Here is a 14,314-nt window from a genome sequence, read left to right on the forward strand (position 1 = left end):
GGAAATTATACTGCAAGATTATGCAGAGCATACTTCTATGAACATATATACCCTCTAAGCTTCTGTCTGAATGTCTCCTGAGAGGAGAAGACCCTATACACATGGAGATGCAGGATTTACCTCAACTGATGCAAGGAAAATGCTTTCACAAGTAGCATAGAAAATGTAATAGCTGAAAAGTATTAGAAAATAATAGCAGTTCAGTATTTTTATCACTGGTTTTCAAACATGTTTAATTAATATTACTTTAAATACATTATTAAGATGGAGGTAAAAAAATCAGAAACTGTATGGGTTTTGGTTTTGGTTTTGTTTCCTTTTTTTCTCTGACTTACGTTACATTATAAAATTATATACCCTTTCAGAAAATAGACCTCTTTTGTGGAGTTTCATTTTAATGATATTCTAGATGGCTATTGCACAATTTAATAAATGCACGTTCATAATCTCCCACTCTTTCATGAAGAATAACATTGAATTATGAGGATATGAAAGATCTGCTTCGAAGAGAATTTTCAGGAGTAAGGTGCTTTGTCTGATACGGAAAGTTAATGTATTAGAGGAATTGTGGCATGTGAAAAGAAGAAAAATGAGATAAAAAAGATGTGCTAAATGAATGCTTTCTGTACATTCTGATGACTGTTTTACGTTGAATTAACTGAAATATTCATTTCTCCTGGAAGTGTCTTAAATTGAGTGACATGACTTTAAACAAGAAAAAAAAACCTCAGTACTACTTAAGAAATAAGACAAAAATAAATATCTCTACTACTGCTAAAAATTTTAGTCTATTCCCCTTGTCTCTTTTCTTTCTGTACACCTACTTTTTTCTTGAAACAAAACACTGAAATAGACAAAATAGAGAAAGTATAGTTGAACCATCTGAAGTAAAGATTTTTATTAAAAATACCTACTCTTAAGTTTAGCACAGGTCAATAACTTTTGAAAGTAAAAAGGATGAAATAACATAACAGATAAAATGGGATTTTCAAAACAGCTTTTTAGTTTGCTTTAGTCAAGTATTTCATACATCTCTGAGTTAAAATGAACGCGTAAGTCTTTGGAGGTATGTCCCTCACTATTACTTGTCAACACTAAAATGCAATCAAAGATCCTCTTTGCTTTCATGCTGATCTCTACGAGAACTGAATTCCCTTCAAAATGCTATTAAGCAATCAATTATTTAAAGTGTGGCACATGATGTTGACATTGTTTATTATTTTAGAAGCATCATTAAACCTCAGAGTAACTATTGCAACTAATTATATCCATCACTGTTATTCAGTGAACACCTCTCCTCCCTCACAGCTCTCTGAATAATGCAAAGCAAAGTCCATGTTGATCCTGAACAAGATTTTTCAATTTGAACCAAAAAGTGCTCAGGTTCAAATAAATGAAAATACAACTTAAGTATATGAGAGATATGCAGTTATCTATTTATGTCTCTAAGGAACAGTTTCAGAAGCCATTGAAATTACTGGAAATCTTTCCCTTAATTCCCATTGTTTTACATCCAATATTGCATGATACCTGTTCTTCTCACGTATATCCATTCCTTATTTACCTTTACTTTCTACCTCTTGATTTTGGTGTGACTTTCTCCAAAAGATGGAAAGGCTCACAAAGTCAATTCTCGATTGCTCTTTAGCCAACAGTATGAATTGAACTGTTTATGTTGAACATGTTGTTTGAGGACTAGAGAATAACTTCCTTAAAAAACATCAATGCTCTTTTTCAAGAGACATCAAAATATAGCTGTTTCAAAATTAGTTTCCCTGTACCATAAGCAGAGGAAAAAATCACCTCCTCCTCCTCTTATTAGCAGTATTCTTCTTGATACAGTTAAGCTTCACAATATCTTTTTTTTTCCATAAAATTACATTAGGAGCTCAAGATGAACTATTGATCCTTTAAAACCTTCAAGTTCTAATTTTCCAGGCTCTAGTCCACAGCCTTTTGGTCTGACCTGCATTTCTTATTTCCCATCTGAAATTTTTTTTTAAACTCAGGTACTTTTAGGGGGTTGGACTAACCTCATTAGGCCATTCAGGTCTGTATGGTTGCCTTGTCTGCATTTGTACATCCCTACCTACCATGTTTGTGTTCCACCTACACCATTGTGTATAAATGCCTAATACTGTTCTGCCCATTTTAATGTTTTTTCTCACCCTTTTTGACTAATGTTGTTATATTCACACCAAATAATGATGAAAATTTTAATATTAGTCTAGTATCATTCTCCATGGAGACAACTATAAAATCTACTGTTCAATTAAAACGCTTCATCAACAAGTGTGTCTGAGATCAATCAGCAAGCCATCCTTAATCGACTGAGGGCATGTCTTACTGATGATTAAGGAGCGTTGATCCTTTTAAATGTAATGTACTGGTAAAGCTAATCTCTCAACAGTACGTGAACGTAATACATATAGATATTTACCTCTATTCCCTAAAACATATAATATAAGAAATCAGGCATCTTTAACAAATCTTATTTATTATTTAAAAAAAAAAAAGCCTATTCTGCCACCCCCAGGAAAACAAAACACACACACACACACACAAAAAAATGGACCGTTTTCTTAATGGTGCTATACTGTAACTTTTTATGACCTGAATATTTTATCACCTTTTTAATTTGTTGGCTGGGACTTATATCAGCCCAAGCCATCCTGCTTCTTAAGAATAAGCCATATATTTGTCCAGCAGTATTTGGAGTCACCCAGAACTATAGAAAAATGAGCATGACCTGCCATATGTATTCTTACCCAGCTCTTTGGTGCTGGTACCAGAACACTTTGTACCAAGAGTTTCAAGGCCTCTTGATTTAAAATATTTATCTTCTCCCTAGGGAGGAAATGGGTAACTGGATAAATACGAAGGCCAGCCATGCAGGACCACCAAACGTAGACAGTAAGGGGAAAGCAACAGTAACTTTCATTCTATGATACATGGGTCTCTGGGTGGTTGGTGGATTTCTTCCTGAGTAACTAAGAAAAACAAGCCTATAGGCAGTAAGCTTAAGTTCACTAAAAAAGGAAATGTATTTCCACCTGACTTTCTTTTTAGGGAAGCGCAGATTGAAAGACTTGTATAGAGAGCTATATCATCTGCCAGTTGTGAGTCCTGAAATTAAGACAGCAACTATGAAAGGAATACAAAGTCTTTGAGTCACGAGGAGAATATAGAAGCAACACTGATTGCATTTGCAATAATCTGTGTAAATACATTGAATAAGACTTTTTAATGATATTTACAGGGTAAAATCTAATGAAAAATAAATGGGAGGAAATCACAATCTATTTATAGAGAAGCCAGAAGGAGAATAAAGGACTAACTTAATCATATACATAATTTACAGCAAGTTAGTTACTCAACTGCCTTTTCCTATATAGTGCTATTTCGGTTTTTCATGGTAGTTTAGACTGAATAGTCACAGCTGTCTCTTCTTCTTTTAATATTAATAGAGAGGGAGCTTTTCTGGAGACATGGTGCTTGACCCAAGCACAAATTGTTTATGACCATGTATGAATGTAGGTGGCGTGCCGTTTCTATAAACACTCTAGTAAAGTCTTAAGGGATTTGAAGACAGAGTGGCCTGTAGCAGCTGTTTGTATTGTTATTTCTTTGATATTTTAATCTCTGGAATTTTTTAGGTTTATTTAATTTTGACTAAATTGTTATATGTTACTTTTAGTTTTGAGTCAGAAAGGAAGCTTAGCTGGAAGGCATAACTGATATCAGTTTTGTTATCTTCTTCTCTTAGTCCTTCTTTAATTAGACCAATCCCAGAATCATACTGCTTCCTCATTTTACCTTGGTTCTTTCCTGTTTGAGTATCACCAGCAAAATTGTCGGGTTTTTTTACACCTTACATCAAGGAAAGCACAATCACAGACCATGCTCCCATTCATTAGCTTTTTAAATTTTATTTTAAGGATAAATTTCTTAAGGAGAAATGAGATTGAGTTTCCTCTTAAAGGTGGATAACTCAGTTAAAAATCAATACAAGCAGGCAGGAAACAAGAAAATCTCCATTATCAAGTAGGATTTGACTGCAGCAGAGCTTAGATATTTAAATTCAAACATGTTTAGGAAGGTTCTTCAATTTTGTTCACACGTGCTATAAGCTATATTCTAATACTGTCAGAACATATGAATAAAGAGATACTAATTAACCACACTTCATGTAAATTTTTCACTCAGCTGGAGCATCAGTCTTTAAACACATTCTTGCAAACAGAGTGAAAAGAAGTATATTTGCTGAATTGCATTGCATCAGCCTGACTCTCAGATCTGTTGTCCGGTGAACAGTGTCAAATGGAGTGCAAGTATAAATGTTATTTTCAGAAATTACATTGGTCTCTATTCACAGCTAAACTCCACAAGGTTTTATTTACAAAATATAGCTATATTTCTTAAGTATTTTATTTGCTGTACCAAAATATCACCTAGTTAGTCCCCCCTTTACAGTGTTTCTCCCAGAACTACAAATAAGATTGGATTCAGAAAAAGATAGCGTACAGGAAGTGCTATCTGATAAATGCATATTAATTCAAACAAGTAACAGATGTTTTACTTCCCTCTGCTTACTGGGCAATTTGAGCAATCAACCTTTGTTCCATGAAAATTACATGAGTTGGTATTAAATTTCAATCTATATAACAACTAAATTTTTACTTTAATAGAAGTCTGATCCCAAGAGCTGCAGGGAAAAAAACCACTACCCCCCACAAAATAACCCCCCGAAAAAGAAAACAAACCCAAACAAACAACAAAACCTTTGTTAGATACAACTCAGATTTAATGCATTATTTTTCCTAGGAAACCACATACTCCAATAGTTTTACTATCTTAGCAAACATTCATTTATTATAATTACTGCAAATTGCACTGCTAAAAATAGGTAAAAAGCCAATTTATTCTTTAAATATTCAATTCATTCTCACTCAGTTCTTGCTATGTCCAATCTTCATACATTTCATATAATTAAGTATCTGTCAAGTTTGCATTTCCAAGGCTTTGAGTTAAATACGAGTTTAGCTGAGACAGATAAATACATAGTTTGGATTAAGATTGTTTTTAACCTGTCAGGTAATATTACTTTAACCAATAAATTAAATGGAACTGTATGCACTGGCACACACCTAAAATAAGCCAGTTCATAAAAAAATTAAACATAATACACTTAACATATATTTCATATTTCTGATTTCTTTATTGTACCTCTATGGATACCCTTTCAGGACATGTCTTATTCTTTTGACATTCTTGTAATAAGACATCTTATTTATCCCATGCTTTGAGTAGTTTCTTGGTTACCAAATTCTGCCTCCACCAGCATTTCATTTATCCTCAGTCTTCACCGAGACTGGACATAAGTGCTTCCTCATATGAATGCTTATGGGCTGTGATCAGAAATCCTGCTTAATGCTAAAGTACCACTTATTTTGAAGCTAGAGCAAGGTAATTTACTGTGATTTTAAAACAAAGGTAGCTGTCTGTCTTCCTTGAAATCTTCTTATCCTGTCATGGTAAATTAAGCCAGCTTGTGTCCCCTAATGGTTGTCTTTGCTAACACCTTGTCCTTAAGAAAGTCCTGTCTTAACTCTGCTACTCCTGTTTTCTCTCCATCTTTCAGACCAAGATCAGCCCCAGATGCTCATCAGTAAACTTAACTATAGCCCTCAGAACCAGTTACATTTTTCTTTAGTTAACTCTCTAGTTAACTTCTGTTGAGGAGGGTCTGCGACATTTTTAGCTACCTGCATCCTGCTTCAAAGTGCCAAATTAATCAAATATTATCATAACAAAGATATCCTAGCTCCCCAACTAAACACATAGTTTAACAAATTATTTTTGGTATTTCCAATTTTATCAGTACCTAGTGATCTGTATACCTATCTGACTCCATGCAGGACTACATAAAAGTATTCATGTTTAGTCTGAATAGTAATACAGCAATACAGTACCAGTAATACAGTGGTCCACCTGGATTTATTTACTTCAACTCACAACAGAAAGAGCCCAAATATAAGGCTGTGCTAATGCAGCTACGGAGCTGCCACTTGGCTCACTGAAAGATAACTCAGTGAGTTCTACTCATTAGTGCACTTTATGGTACAGACATATGATAAGTATGGGTATCTTGTGAGAGGTGAAGTGTCCGTACTCACCACTTCAACTATAAGCTTATAAAGTGATGAGGTTAGTGCACTTTCCAACAATAAGTCGTCCCTATGAAGGGACTGTATGCTACAAAGTGAAAAAAAATAATACTCTCTAGTCACTGCCACAAACCTCACTGTCCCAAGGCTGCTTCTATGTACAAACCCAAGACTGAAAGATTGACACCACTACAATGTTGTCCTGAAAATAACTCTCTTATTAAAAATAAAAAAAACACCAAAAAACCCAAAACCAACCAAACAAACAAAAAACCCCCAACCAAAAACAGTGAAAGTTTAGATTTTTTTGAGGGTGCAACTTGTTTATGTTTTCTATAATATCAGAATTACTTAGGAATTTTCTACAAAGTTGAAATGTTCTGTAGAAAATATTGACTTTCTAGCAAGAAAAAAGCCCAAAAGAAAATAGTAAAGAAGCCTGAAACAAAATATTTCAATTTACTGAACTGACTTTAGGATATTAATTTTGATGTAATTCAAAATTAATCCATTCCCACTCTGCCAAATAATAAAGTGCCTCAGTAGAATAGCATAATCATCTTGCATCCATGGATAGAAAAGGATTACTAAGTATTGAAAGCACAATTTCCATGAAAAAATGTTCCATCTTAGAGAAATATTAGCATCACTAGGCTTTCAGACACCTGACCAGTAGATGCAGTTACTTCTCAACAGAGTTCCCAAAGTCATCTAAGCTTTCATTTTAATTCAGGTAGACTAAACTTGACAACCAGACAACACTGAATCACAACAACCCATACTCCACTGAGTCACAACAAACCATCACAGAAGTTGCATAATACCTACAGACACTGAGAACCCAAGTGCATCAGTAGAAGCGGTAGGGCACTAGACTGTAAAAAATTGTTGAAACAAATAGGTTTCCGAAAACATGCTACTGAATCTGTATTTTCTGACTATGTTCTATCAGAAAATTTCCAATCATTTGAACATGAAATTTCAAACATAATTAATGTATCGATTTTCTTCTGCTAAGCCAGTAGGATAAGAAATTGTTCTCAATGAACTCCACATACTGAACTCCAAATAGCCTTGACAGCCTGTATCGTGCATTTCTGGTAAAAACAGTAAAATGATTAGAACTATGCTTTTTTTATGACAGTTACATTGATGACTGGGAAAAGTAACAGATACAGATATAATACAGATTGGATCATAGTAAATTACCTCATGCTGCCATTAACCTTTAAGTTCTCAACTGCCTAATGGCCAAGCTAGGATTTATTTATTTAAATTTTTAGTAGGAAGCAATATTAAATGGAGAGTATTAAATTTATGTCTCATTTCTATCATCCATGCAGAGAAAAATAATGGGCAAATTAAATGTCCCTATTCACAATGGTGCTAAGGATTTTTCCCCAAGTTTTTCCTAGCTCTAAAATATTAATTATTTATTGCATCTGAAGTCAAAATTCATCCTTATATGTAAGAGAGGCTGTATTCCTTGAGCTGGCAAGTATGAAGTGTTTGGCATCAGTTTTAATGCCTTATGATTCCAAACAGAATTGTGATCTTGAAGTTCTTGGTCTAGCCACATAACTATGCTCAGATGAGAACTTCAGAGTTTTCTTGACATGTATTTTCTGATTCTATACCTAAAATGAAATATCTAATTATTTTTTTTAATTTTAAATACTGTATTAAACCATATATGCTCTGGATAGAATAAAAAGCTAAACAAAATATGAAATCAATTTAATAAACCATGATGCAGTTAGAAGAATCTGGGATTAAACATTTCCTTTACTTATTGGGAGAACAATTTTATTTTGATAATGCTAACTACAATCTATACCAAAAATGAAATATCTAATTATTTTTTTTAATTTTAAATACTGTATTAAACCATATATGCTCTGGATAGAATAAAAAGCTAAACAAAATATGAAATCAATTTAATAAACCATGATGCAGTTAGAAGAATCTGGGATTAAACATTTCCTTTACTTATTGGGAGAACAATTTTATTTTGATAATGCTAACTACAATACCAAATAAAAGCATGAAAAAGCTCTCAAGCAGGATGGACATTGCAAAAGCTTGGTTATGGCTTGGCTGAGAACAGTTCCCTCAGAAAGCTTTTCAGGATTTTTTTTCCTCTCATTGAACCCTGGGGTGAAAGATAGGACCCCTTTCTCAGAAACCTGTTTCTAATAATGTAAAAATACTCCAGTCACTATAGAACTTAACAGGTCTGCAAAATTCTTCAAGTCAAAGTTTTTTGGGAGGTTTTTTTTGGGCGGCGGTGGGGGACGACTAGTAAAACTGAAGTCAAGTCCTCTTATGTGAGTGACTTAAGCAAGAGATCATACAGAAGTAATTCTGGTTAGATTGTTTATGCAAAAATACATGCATTTAGCAAAAGAAGAGGTTTAAAACCTGCCCCAGAATAAACTACACCTTAAGTTTCCTCAGCTAGGATGTGAGATAGGAACAAACCTAAACTTCCAACCAGAAACAGGAAAAGCACAGGCGTAGAAATAAAAGTGACATATAAGAACAGGATACACTAATGTATTCTGCCTCCCTCCTTGCAGTCTGCTACTAAATTGGATATTCTATCCTAACACTGAGAGAAACTCCCCAACAACATCATTAACCCTAACCTTATGAAAAGCTATGTTTTCATGAGTCAGCAGTTTTGATAAGCAACTACATCATCAGAATAAATACTCACCAGCTCCAGCTGCAGTTAATCCATGACAGCTGCAGTTAATCCATGTAGTCAATCCATGACAGGTTAGCTTCAGTTTTATTCGTGACTGAAGTCATGCTCTGAGATCCTCCTGGAAGAAATGTCAGGGTAGATCAACTCCATTTGTCTGTGGGGTGTGTTTACCCCTTGTCTGACAAATCAATAGATCAAATGTACCATTATTTCAAGGACTTCCCTTGAGGAATGAGTCTGATGCAACTTTAGCAAGTGGGATCTTTCCAGAAAATGAAGATGGCATCCCTGGTATTCCCTGTTTGTTTGTTTTTTTATTGGTTTTGCCACATGAAAGATTTAATATCTCTTTCTTCTAGAGTCTTAAGGACTGCCAATTGCAGGCTTCTTAATGTTATCATTTGTATTGCTTTGAAAATGCAAATGTTGAAAAAGGGTAGCTATTCTTATAAGTATTTGCATTTCATATAGCACTGGAAGATATTAATTTCCCAGGTGATTGAGACATACCCTCAAAATTCTGTGCATAGCAAAGGGATGATACTCTGTGTGCACAACATGTAGGACACTAATATTGTTAATAACATAATATGAACCAGATTTACATGAAATATATCAGATGCCTTCATTTTCTAATAATATCTTTCACGTAAATTTTCTGAAAGGAGAGCTTTTCGTGTAACTATCTGTCTAGACTCTTTCCTGTTTTATGAAAGCTTATGACATAAGTGTCCCCTGGGTGAGCACATATTTTTCTCTCTAGACTGATGGTTCTGAGCTAATTCATCCATCTCTGTAGTATATTATCTGAAGTACACAGCTGCCACAAGACTTGATCATCTGTTCTTCCTCATTGCAGCTGCACTAGTAATACCTCTGTATTTAAGGAACTGTCACCCTTCCATTAAAAAAAAAAAAACAACCAAGAAAAAAACCAAACCCAAACCTGAATCAAATTATCAAAGGCTGGAATTTATCTGGCAAGTAATCTTTCAGCAAAGTTGTAGTATCCTCTCCATTCTCTATGTTTCACCTAAATCCCATTTTTTTTTCTGTGTTACCTTACTTTGGTTAGTTTGTGTTTGTGATTTTTATTGAAGAGTTAAATAAATATGATAGAAGCCCTGAAGGTTATTAATTCAAATTATTATTTCTCCTTGATATGGTAATACAGGCAATCAGCATAAAATATGTTGTATAAATTGTGAAGACTTATATGCAGAGTAACCTCTTCCTATAAATGTTTTTAGGTAAATTTTGTTTATAGTAGGTCCAAAGCATGCCACCACAATGACAGTAAGGAAAAAGCCAAGGCATTTTGGCAGGATAATTACTATGTAATGCAAACTGTCTTATAATATATGATGACAGTTCATTCTAGAGGTAGGTAGACTTTAAATGGAAACTAGCTTTTCAACTGCTTTTTGGAACAGATTTTTACTTCAGTGTTTGAGGTACTTTTTAGAAAAAGGATTCTTCTTGTATTGCATCTCCACGATGGTGTGTGTATTCTTCTTTTAAAAATAAGGCAAGTACTTATACATATATAACTACTAAATGTCTCACCAAAGATACTAGTATCTATATTTGATGCCTTGTCTAGGCTACAGGTAGACAAACAGTAACAGAAAAACACATGTTGCTTTACAAAATCAAGTCATTAAATGCATTCCTTTACTTATAGTGTGAGTGAATTCCACACTTCCATGGAAACTGCTGCATTCATTTAATATCCAGTATCCATGGAAGAGTGAAAAGGATCTGGGAGAGTACACTGCTTAGATTCAAGGGCACGCTCTTTCAATAATGAATATAAAGGTGAGGTAAAGTGTTCTTCATTTCCTACCAAGACCTAATTCCTATGAATTCTGGCTATGATCAGGCCCTCTTTATTTGGGTATTGACCTGCAATGGACAATTAGAGGTGATGTATCTGTGACTCATTCAAAAGAGGTGTGCCATCTGGGTAACTCAGAACATGTTGTTTCCATTCTTTTCTCAGTGAATTGCAAAAGATGTTGAATAATGGTCAAAAGTAAAAATGGATTTTATTGAACTGTAAACCAGCAATTCTTTTGAAAGTTGTTGGTTATGTTGATTCATTTAATCCAAGGAAGGAAGGGAAAAGGACTGGAACGAACTTGCGGAATTTCTATTTCTCTCTGCAAATTCTCTAAGACGCAATGGAATTATTATAATATAAAGTAATAAAGTCTTCCAAGAAGTTAAGCAGGATGTGTATGGTTATCAGGTCCCTTTTTTAGGTGGAAGAGAAAATCGATTGCTAAAACCAAGAGATCCAATTCAAAATACCCCAAACCTGAATAACAAATCTCCAGGATATTGCAGAGATGATCTGAGGGAGTCTATCAAATATGACAATAACATAGCTTTAATTCAAAACAAACCATTTAGTGTCACAGAAAACACACTAGAATGTCCATAAAATTCATATTGCATCACAAGTACTGCAACTGTAATTATTCCTTGTAAAGGTCCTGCAAGAATCTGTGATTCATATATGAGATCAGAACAGAAACACTCATTTTACTGAAGGACTTGGAACATTCAGGATTTGCACTGATGTGATTTTTACTATCCATTCATTATTATAGAAATTTCAAAAGGGAATAAAAGACCTGACCAAAAATATACAATAAGAAATTCAACATCGCTATGATAGGATGCCATTAGAAATTAAATTCATATTATTCATCATTTTAATGGAAACCAGTGAGAGAGTACAAACAGCAAAAATACATGGATCCATAAGAATAACATTCAAATGTTTGTTTAAAATATTAGTATTTCATTAATGGAAAACAAATTTCATTGAACCATACACTAACTAGTATTAAAATGTTGCCCACATAGAAGGAATATTTTATGTTACAGGAGTTTGCTTACAAACATGTCTGTAGTTCTCTACCTTCTACAGATTAGGATAATTGAAATTTAGAGGCAGTGTTGGTAGGTTTGGCCTGCTATCACAGCAAGGCAAATATTCATTTCAGTAAGTTTCTGCATTGCAATAAGACCAAATCATGTACTACATGTATCAGGTTCCACTTTTTCCTAAACATTACATATTTATTTTTACACATAGTTCAAGTCTAAATGAGGAAAACATTGACCAACTCAGCCTGAGAATTTTTGAGTTAGTCTTCTATACTGCTGATATAAAGCAACATATTTGGAAATGAGGGTGGTGAAACACTGGAACAGGTTGCCCAGAGAGGTAGTAGATGCACCATCCCCAGAAACAATCAAGGTCAGGTTGGACGGGGCTCTGAGCAACCTGATCTAGTTGAAGATGCCCCGCTCGTTGCGGGGGGGGGGTGAACTAGATGACCTTTAAAGGTCCCTTCCAACCCAAACTATTCTATTATTCTATGATTCTATGAAATAAGAAGCAATTTCTAGGTCCAACTAACCAAAACTAAGTCAGAGTGGTAGACTTCTTTATATCTGTCGTCATGTTCTTAATAGCATTTTTATGTAGTTTTTGCATTCAGTACTCTCTCGGTGAATTGGCTTACAAAGTTCTATTCATATTTTTCATTGTAAATCTCATTACATTGGCAGGTAACATCACACAGTATGTGCTTTCTGCAAAATGCAGGCACTCCATAATACTATATTCTTGTTCTGTTTTTTATTGTTTATGTAAAACCAACTGTCAAAACAATATTCATAGTTATTATTGATGTGTTATCTTCTTTGTGTTTTATTCAGGGATATTTTTGCTGATAAATTTTAAAAGCTCTTTGCAAAATATGTGTTGAAAGTTTTACACTATGTTATTACCTAAGAAATTTCTAAAATGGCTGTTTTTTTTTTTGTTTATAAATTGCAAGTAATGACATAGAGTTTTGGATTTCAAGTAGTAGTTAATGCTAATGCACTGCAAAAAATGTATTGTTGAAATATTAATCTAAAAGGAAAACTCAAGCTTTAATACCTTAGGCAAGTCTCAGCTGAAGCTGCAGAAAGCTAGACAACTTTAAAATAGGTGACATTTGATTGATTTAACAGTGATTACAAGATAATATTAGAATAAGGAAAGAAAGGGAAGATAACACCCAACACCAGGTCATTCACACAAACCCAGTATAATTTCGTTAACTTAATTGGAATTATAGGATTTTGTCAAATGTAGGCTGAACTTCATTTAAAATTTTAGGAAATATTGGTCCAATAAAAGATCTTATGTGTATTTTACTTTAATAAGAAAAAAGAGGAAAGAACTGAATAGTTATATTTCTCCTACCACTCAGAAATGAGTGGACAACTGTGGACAACTTCACTATGCTTTTTTTTCCTTTTTTTTTTTTTTTTAATCACATTAAACCTATAGTGAGCTCAGATATTGCAGAAATACTAAATGTCCAAAGAACCTGAACGTTGAAAACGTGGTTTAGGATCCTAGTGTTGTCTCCTCATAGGTTCTAAAACAATAACTCATTTTTTACTTGCAGAGACATCAGTCAGTTCCCTGAAGTGCAGTTTGTAGCAGTTCACAAATTCCTAGTGGATTTTCAAAGACGTTTTGCATTGTACACGATGACTCCCATATTTCTAGTTCAACAAATTGAATCAATCCATCACAATATCTAGAATGGCAGTATATTAAATATTGTACATTAATCTCATACCCTGAAAACTCAGCTTCTCTTTTCTGATATTCCCACTTTCTGTGATGTTAAACAAATGTTTGCACTGTCTGTGTAGCATCAAGACAGTATTTGTGAGCTACAAAAGAATAAATTAACATGTGTGTATATATACACATTAAAAAATCTTTCTAATCATAATATTCCTTTATCCATATAATTCCTCATTTGTCTGCTTACTCATGCCCTCAGTTTTCTCATACCAGGAGCTATGAAGCAGCGCTTTTCTTCTTAACTTTGCCTTAATAGTTTCAACAGCCTTTCCTGTCATGCTTGGAGCTCATAGATTTTACTAGCAGATTGCTAGCTTGGTGGCTTAGTGGCAGAATTTTCTATTTGTTCTTGATTGCAAGCTTTATGGTTCTGAGTGAGTTTGCAAGCTTGGGGAAGCAAATTACACAGGCTTTCTTGACAACATTCAAACTATTGTGAAAAGCTATTGTGAGAGTAGTTATAAGAAATTTATAGAAATCTTCTGGGTATAACTTATAATGTATGGGGCCACATTTTCCCAGGTGAAGGCAAGGCAAAAAGAATCACAAAAGTTAGAATATTAAATAGTAATTCCTTGGAATTGCCATTGTGAACAGATTAGTATTTCTTGTCATTTGAGCTGAATGAGATAAATAAGGCCATAGAGGACTTGAAAAACAGGTAACGGTTTTAAATAATCATTTAATTTCTGTTTCACAGGAATGGGATGACTGTGTCAACAAGATGATTTATTTTCTGAAATGTTATAAAATATTTCAAAATCTGTGGTT

This window comes from Aptenodytes forsteri, unplaced genomic scaffold (assembly GCF_000699145.1).
Source record: "Aptenodytes forsteri isolate BGI_AS27 unplaced genomic scaffold, ASM69914v1 Scaffold71, whole genome shotgun sequence".
NCBI lineage: Eukaryota > Metazoa > Chordata > Aves > Sphenisciformes > Spheniscidae > Aptenodytes > Aptenodytes forsteri.